Source organism: Littorina saxatilis, linkage group LG8 (assembly GCF_037325665.1).
Source record: "Littorina saxatilis isolate snail1 linkage group LG8, US_GU_Lsax_2.0, whole genome shotgun sequence".
NCBI classification, from domain to species: domain Eukaryota; kingdom Metazoa; phylum Mollusca; class Gastropoda; order Littorinimorpha; family Littorinidae; genus Littorina; species Littorina saxatilis.
The window spans coordinates 6,368,664-6,377,485 of NC_090252.1; the positions used below are offsets into that span (position 1 = coordinate 6,368,664).

The window sequence follows — 8,822 nt, forward strand, 5'->3', positions numbered from 1 at the left end:
CTTGTATTTGAACCCCCTCCAAAGCGCAATCAATGTTTCAACTTCTTTGTCGACATCATTCTTTGGTTCATGCGTCGGACTGCCGAATATTTGATTTTTTTGTACAGCAAAATCAAAGACTGTCATGGCGGCCGCCATTTGTGTTTTTGCAATAGTTCGAAACTAAGGAATTTGGTCCTCCTCGGAGGAGGACCAAAGTTGAGCAAGTTAGTCACCAACTTAGGTCGGAACATTTGAAAATATCGTGCCATGCATTGCGCACTAGAGCGATAGTTTCGAACTTTGAATTTAGTTCCCAACTAGCTTGATAGTCTCCATTCATGCATTCCACTACAGAGGTTGCGCGCCCATATATCGTGAGTACAGATCACAAAAAGTGTTTTTCTTCATTTTTGTAACATGAATGCATAGGAGTTGACTTAGGTTTTGATGCATTACCTCTGAGAACAAATACTTAGTCTTGGTGTCGAGTGAAAGTGCGTTAATTAAGGTCGAGTTCTGACAAAAGTTTTGCTTCTTCCTTCCCATGTTGTGCTCGTTATCTGGCACTAGAGTTGCCTGCCCGTGCAGGGGCAAGTCCGCCTATTTGTCATGGGGCATGTTCGCCGTAAGCAGTATGTACAACACATGTTCATGCGCACATAAAAACTGTCTGCACATTGATATCAGCTACACATTTGTCTTGATGTAAAATACAAAAATCAGTCTTCTAGTTCATCAAACTCGCCAGTTATGTAACCAAAAGCATAAAAGTAGCATAAAAGTAGGCGGACTAGCCCCGGTCTCCCCTAACGTAATTTTGTGTTACATTCTTTCGTATTTTTCCATTGGCATTTTTGAACCTAAATATTGAAGGGAATTAAAAAAGATTTGCCACTAAAGCTTGCCCACTACTAGTCTTGTACCTACTATGGGATGAGAGCGGCGGACTTGCCCCACCCTGTAGGCGGACTTACCCCGACTTCGGGCAAGTTCGCCTACGTTAGGGTAGGTCTACTTAAAGCAGTATGTACAACAAATGTTCATGCGCACATAAAAACTGTCTGCACATTGATATCAGCTACACATTTGTCTTGATGTAAAATAAAAAATCAGTCTTCTAGTTCATCAAACTCGCCAGTTATGCTACCAAAAGCATAAAAGTAGGCGGACTAGCCCCGGTCTACCCTACTCAAAACAGAAAGAATTCTTCCTCTCGCCTAGACTAATAGACTAATAGACTTCCATGTAGGCTTTTGACGTAAATAGTTCACGTGCGGGACTTGATGTGAGCCTGGCCCAGGGCGCCTAAGACCTGCCCGGTTGCAGTTCAAAATCAATTCGTAAACAATGTGCAGTTTTTGACTCCTTCCATGAAAGTCAATGAAACTTGGTATTTTTTTCAAAGGGATAGCTGCCTGGGGCCATTCTGATAAGCATCGCTCCACGGCTATTGCCAGTTGTCCCTCTGACCGGACGCTACAGTCCTACGCGAATCTATCAAAACAAGAATACAAAGTTATCTCCCATATGTTTTTCGCGAGCACTGATATAAATTTGAGATCAGTGTTCGCAAGACGAAAATGATTGCAGATTGGCCGACTTCGACAGTGATCTCCGTTCTGTTCTTCACAGTTATGATAAAGACATCGTTCTAAGGTCAAAACAAGTCGAAAATTTGGGACTGCTGCCGGAAGGAGACCGTAATATATGGTTTCATCACTGTCAACTGGTTACAGAAAAAATCGTCTGCTCCAGTGAGCGCCGAAACCAAACGGTTGATTATCACGTGACACTTTTGCCATATTTAGAGTTGTTTGCACAGTAAATAAAGCCGCGAAAAATAGCTCGCTTGAAACTGTCTTACATGCTGGCCGATGTGAATGCGTGATGTAATGTGTAAAAAAAATTCCATCTCACACGGCATAAATAAATCCCTGCGCCTTGAATATGTGCGCAATATAAATTGCATAAAATAAAAATTTTAAAAAAATTTAAAAATAAATCCCTGCGCTTAGAACTGTACCCACGGATTACGCGCAATATAAGCCTCATATTGATTGATTGATTGATATCAATTCCTTTGTAATTTAAAAATTACACAACACCATGAAAAATCATTATCGACGATCGCGAATCTGCTTACATCCATAACACATTACGAAAAGATCTAAATATGTAAAAACAAAAATCGATTTCCTCGCCAGACAAGGAAAACCAAGGCATCCTGTCAGGGAGAGAATGAGCCGAACTCATTTTGACCTGAGTTGAGGATGGCCTGGGGCATGACTGAAAGCCCTATGGGTCTCCGTGCACCTGGAGTTGACAGGTCCAGTTACTGTAAGCTACTGCTTCAGCAATGACTAAATGTGTTTCCCGATGCATAAAATGTCATAGAGCGGTTGGTATTCTTTCGTAGCTTACTTTCAAAGCTGAAACTGTCGGCGATCGAGCGCCGGAAATGGCTGCTAGATGAGGTTTGAAAGGAGAAATGTGCTATATTAATGACGGTACCCACCGTTAATTCAATTTTCATCTTCAGTTTCACAAAACAAAAAATGAAAAACGACTCAATTTTCAATATTTCGTTTTTCAATCTTCAATACGGTAAACAGAAAAACAGTTCACTTCCGTTTTTCAATATTTGATTTTCAATTCACAAATCAAAAAACGAAACAAGGTCTACTTCCGTTTTTCAATATTTTGTTTTTCATTCTTCAAAACGGTAAACAGCAAAACAGTCTACTTCCGTTTTTCAATGTTTGATTTTCAAAGCGATAATAGAAAAACAATCAACTTCCGTTTCTCAATAATGTAATATCTTTCATAGTTTTCTTGTGCAATGAACGCTCCCCGATTTCCCAACCAATCGAAGCTCGGTGTCATTTGCGCCATAACGCAAAAGCCGTGCAGGAGTGCTAGCTGGATTTTTGGCCTGTGGACTGCAAGATGTCGGCTGTTTTTACACCCCCGGTATTCACGACTTTTTTCCGTGACCTTTCGGATTTCATGGGGGGTGCCATTTTGTTCTCATCTCCTCAGTGTGTTCCGGTCTGAAACCGGTTTAAAACACCACTAGGCGGAAACCCCAAAACAATGACGGCCGCCTTTTTCGAAATAACATTTTCAGAGATTGTACACAAAAACAACGCCCGAACGGAAAGACAGAATGTGTCTTTCGCTAGATTGCAAGTCAGGCTTTTCACTTTTCCGATGAAGACAACCGCTGAGAGTGAAGAAACGACGCTGTTCGACTTCAAAATCTCCAGTCGCAGACGACCTTCGCTTTCGCAGTACAGTCTATAGGCAGGTGCAATGTTACTCATTTTGATCAGCTCGTTTACGTATATTTTTTGCATTCAGATCAATTAGAATGATTGGAATCAAAGCAGGAATAACTTCGGCATGCAAATGCATTTATTTGGCGAAATCAATACAGCAGTAAGCTAGATCTTCAGTTTGTTTGCGTGACTGAATTTTATCTTCAAGAATGTAGATCTACCACTTGCTTGATTTTGATTGTTTGTTCAGCTCATTGGCACGAAATGCATCTTGCAAAATATCAATTTGTTGAATGAAAACGGAATAAGTGACGTTCTAACATTTATCTGCTTGCAAAAACAATCGCAAGGATAGATCTATCTGCTTCATTGACAGACAGATTTTCATTGAATTTAAAAAGCATGACTCGGTTTGCAGGCTCTCCGATTAGATCTATCTAGTTTTTGTGTTCTTAGATTTATTGGCCATGTGGGCTGTTTACGATCATAACACAGTGTTGGTTTGTGCTGGTGCAATCTGCAGATCAAAGGGGATTGACCACATGGTGATGCAGTGATCAATGCAACTTGTGTTCACCACTCAATGCCTTCTACCAATCTCAATGGCAAAACGAAAGGTACAGTAACATGCTTGTGATTTCACATTATGTAATGTCTCTGGCGATCAACATAGTTTTTAACTCTAGTCTAACTGATCATGCTTATTACTATTGGTGTTCAATTACATACGATATATTCTCCGCCCCAGCTCCACCCTCACCCCATAGCACTGCCAATCAGCCTCTACACTACAGTCCAACAACTACACCTCTAAAAGCCCCCCCCCCCCCCCCCCCCTACCCTCCGTGCAACATATGGTCATAGGGAGTGCTCTAATTGTTCCAGAACATACCCGACCACACTCATACACAGGGTACTGACAAAGGAACTTTTTTTTCAGTCTCCATCAGGGCTGTCACCTAATATATGCAGACAGGTGTAACGGACGTTTTAGCAGCCACTGTACCACACATGTCATAAGGTAAATATAGGTATGTTAGTATATTTACAAACTGTTCATTCTGTTGGTTTTTCTTGCAGCATTTATTCAGAAACTCTGTAAATTGTGGCAATTACATATGCAGACGTTCAACTTATTATTGAAGAAATAGAATCAAAATTGGTTTATTAAGTATTTGAATTTTGATCATGTGATCAGAGAAACAGTTTCTTGAACAGCTAAGCTACAAGTGAAGTACAAGGACAACAACATAAACAGGTGACTGGAGACTCAGGCATTGTTTTTTTTTTAAATATGCACAGCAATGTTTACTCAGTACTGGGGGGGGGGGGGTGGATTTAAAGTGTTCTTTTGGCTTCCAGAGAGGTGCTACGCCTGTTAAGATGGAAATGAAATAGAATAGTTGATGGTAAGGGTTATCACAAAACAGCAAGGATAATGTTGCATGCCTGTATTTTCAGTTTGAGTTTAAAAAAAAATTAAATACTAGTTTTCTGATTAGCTATAATTCACGTGAGAATATTATAAGATGCTACCTTTTTTTAATTTTTTTTATAAGATTAGCTCATTGAGTCTGACAGGAACATAATTGAGGAATGCTTATAATTTCTTGGCCAGCTAAAAAAAAATTAAAACCCTTGAAATGAAGTTTACGCAGGTTAGATGTGAGGATATCTTAATTGGGATAATGCATTTACCAGTAATTACAACGAGAGATTTACTTAGAAAAACTGAAGTCATTCATAAACAATAATTATGATTACAATCACAGAGTAAGGGGAAACATGGCCTTTGGTCTGGAACAGTAGCTGGAATGGTCTACTTGTCAAACCTGCCTGAATGTGCTTTTTTATTTTTGTATACCTAGTGTGAACGACGTTTAGGTATTTGCAGACTAATTATTGTATTGCTGTTGTTTGTTTGTGAGTTATGTTATGGTGTGTCCTAAATTGGTCGGAATTTGTTGTGTAACAGTATGTTCTCATTTGTAATTTGTTTCTCCATGACCCCAGAGGAACAGACTTCATATTAAAACCTTGAGACCCTGAAAATACTTGCATACTAAATTTTTTTAATTTTATTGGGGATAGGCAAGCTCTTGAATTCTTCAAGCCTTGAGAAACTTTCCAGTCTGATATACATGTACCAGAAAAAAGTGTGATCCTAACAATAACATGAATACTTAATTCAATATGTGCAGGAGCTACTTCGGCAGACCCATATGGCTAGTATCACAATGCAGGGAAGGTGAGTTCATTGATTTATGTTTTTTCCACCTTTTCTGTGTTTGATGTCAGCCGTGATTACCCAATGAGAACTTCAAAACATGTTGCTGACTTGCGAAAACCCAACCATCACATCTGATGTAGTTGTGTAGCCCATCTAGAGGATAGAACACCTAATTTCGTGATAGCATAGCAATGTTGTGTACCTGACTAAATCTCTGCACATCACAGTGAAGTCTTACTTTATGATCATATGATTCAATACCCCCCCCCCCCCTCCCCCTGACTAAACAACGAAGAGCAGGCACTACACACTCACATAACTACCAACTCCACAATGTCATTTCAGAATCAAGCAATCAGGAGAATGAAAGGATTCACCAGTGCTCCGCCACTCGGTTGGATAGCCATCACTATGCACAACAAAATCCATTATTGAGGGTTTTTTGGTCGTTTCTGAAGCTAGGGCTTGGAAGCTTCACATACAAATATTCCTAAGAAAAATCCTTGTCCTTGAGTAAGATTCCCAGTGAATGGGACCGAAAACAACAAAAATGAATACTATTTTTTTTTTAATCAAAACATTGTTAAATTTGTTATCTTACTCATTGTGAAAGTCTGACCAAATCTGCGACATTGAGGCAAACAAGTTGGGGTGGGCCTTTAGCTAAATACTCTGAAACCAGCAGCTGCTTTAAGTAATTGTATGTGTGTTGTCATTATGTACTGCTTGCACTAAATGCATTTTCTTTATCTCCTCAGAATCGAGCCACCCAGAGAAAGACCATTGACATGCAGGGCGCATAGTAAAACATATAGAATTATGGCGTGCAAGTCGGTCGACAGGTGCCAGCCATTATCATCATAACAAGCAATGCAGATCATAGTTCCTTATGTTTTATGTTGTGCACAAGTCCCTAGATCTGCTTTAATTTTAATGTAGAATTTCATTATCAGATAATTTGAAACATTTTGTTTAATTAAATTGTAAATACGTCCAAGTCAATTTGCAGCATTTTTTCTTTATTGTTCTTCTATATACCCTTAAAACTAACACATAGTAAAAACAAGAAATGTTTGTTCAAGGGAGATCATCTAAAGCTTTTTTTTTTTAATCTGTAAAATTGCATAGTGACATCCTCCAAAAATAAAATGTCTTAAGAATAAAGGTATCTACACGGGTTGTCTACCTATTTCTTGATAGCTTTGCTTTTAAGTATAACTTTTTTTCTCAGAATATTTTTTTTAATAAGTTTTATTCAAGGGAGGCAATAAAAAATATTTACAAAAATGTGTCCAATTGTGTGCTTACAAATATTAACATTTCTTGTAGCCCCAAGAAGTGTGTTTTGTCTTGTAACTATTGTGATTTGAGAGCTTTAGCACTGAATGCTTTGCATCCTAGTGTGAATAGCATTGTAAAGCTTGCCTCTTGCTAATTTAGAGCAGTAGAATAGAAAGCAGCCTACTCCACAATCTTCTTTCATATTCTGTGCATACTCCTTGACAAGAGAACCACGAGATTTGCTTTTATTCCGATGTTGCCTTTTCTATTCAATTAAATACTTAAATCCTACGTGCAACACAAACCTTTTTTGTGTTGGTTTGTTTGTTTATTTTTATATTTTGTAAGTATAGACCGTACTAGAGACCAGTCTTTCACCGCCGTATGATTGATCTGGAAGTCTCCGCTAAGCAGTTCAATAACATAATTAGTACATGGCTAAAGCATTTTTGCTACTCCACTCAAAATATGTCTAACTACGCACTCGTACTCTCTCCCTAACATAACACTTGTTCATGCAAAATTGTTTGCGGATCAGTAAAATTTGCGTGAAATATTGAATTGCGAATTTTTTTTAATTTTTGTTGTTGAAAATTACGTAATCTTCAAAATAGATGAGTGTTTACTGAAGCGATAAACTATTTATACAAGTTAATAAGAATGGTTTGTAAGATCAAATACAAACCAGCAATACAACTGCTGTCGATAGATTACCCCCCTTGACTTCTCTGTCTGTTGGGTCAAACTACGCCAGACATTTCTCTTCTAGTGGCTCCATAGCATGAGATACAGGCTCCGAGGCAGAAACTGCTTCGTTCTGAACTTGAATACATCGGTTCCTCTCAGTTACATAGTCTTTTAATTCCTTCTGTCGTTTCATTGCAACAGGTAATCAAGCCTGTGAGTGTTGCATACTGTATCAAGTTCTGGTGTATTAGCGATCGAAAAGTTTACGAGGTAGTTGCAGAATCGAAGTTTGTACGTACCTTTCTGGTCAGTTATCAGGAGATAAAAATTAAAAACAAATGACATGTATGCAACATAAGAGGCTAAAAGGCTAAGAAACTTGATGCCTCATCTGTCTCGGTTGCTAGTCTTCATCGTTCATACTCATAGCATATAGCAATACCATTTGTTGTGTAGAATCAATATGTTATTTTTTTCTGAAATACAATATTCACGAAGAGGGTTCGATTCTGATCGAGTGAATATATGTGTCAAAAGCTGAATAAAACAATGCGTTTGTCTTTGACTGGTGAAGTAGAGCTGAAGCTTTTTGTGCTGGATGTAAGCTTAGTTGGTTTTATCACACACACACACACACACACACACACACACACACACACACACACAACCCTGATGTTTGTCAAAAATGTTGCATGTTCCTGCTTCACAAATGCCTGCACAAAAGCACACGGATGTACACGTACCTACCTACATAGCCGTGCAAACAATCTACCACTGCAACACCACAGCCCCACACATTTATCCAAAAGTTGTCTGAATATCAATACTGGCAATCTTGGTATTGAACGGGGAACTCTACTTTTATGGCGTATGTGGTCTAGGTCTCATTTTATACATGCTAAACCACCCTTACAAAATAAAAAGCCACACATCGTGTAAGCTAATCGACTAAGCAAAAACCAGACACGCGAACAAACAAAAAACGAATACTTTGATTTTCAACAAACTTAATAACAGATTTAGGTAAATAATTATGCCATGCAAGGAACATTTCTATTGAATTCGGTCGATGCTTAGATCTAGAAAAACACCAGCTCACTTTATTGGGATTTGAATAGTGCTGTTTCATGAGTTCCAGATCTAGACTGACAAGGTAGTAGAACATTTATTTTTAGCTTGCAAAATTGAACTTGCCCTGCAGTCACCTTAAGTCGAACTGCTTTCCCTGCCACCGGGTGCAGCAGTTTGGCGGGGGGGGGGGGGGGGGGGGGTCATAGAGTCGGCAAACTGGGAGTGGAACTTGACGAAATGTCACCTAGGGCCTAGTACGATAGCTTCTCTTCGGATTGACGTACAAACAGCGT

At 39.0% G+C, this 8,822-nt stretch overlaps 1 long non-coding RNA gene across 2 annotated transcripts; it reads left to right on the forward strand.

The window, feature by feature from the left end:
* The first annotated feature begins 2,990 nt into the window (after positions 1-2,990).
* LOC138972626 (uncharacterized) lies at positions 2,991-6,781 on the forward strand. Of its 2 annotated transcripts, none has more exons than XR_011457687.1 (5): positions 2,991-3,289; positions 3,784-3,877; positions 4,201-4,281; positions 5,462-5,508; positions 6,249-6,781. It is a non-coding gene; the product is annotated as an uncharacterized lncRNA (long non-coding RNA). The 2 variants fall into 2 exon arrangements; XR_011457686.1 differs by having other exon boundaries at positions 2,993-3,285.
* The last annotated feature ends 2,041 nt before the right edge of the window (positions 6,782-8,822 follow it).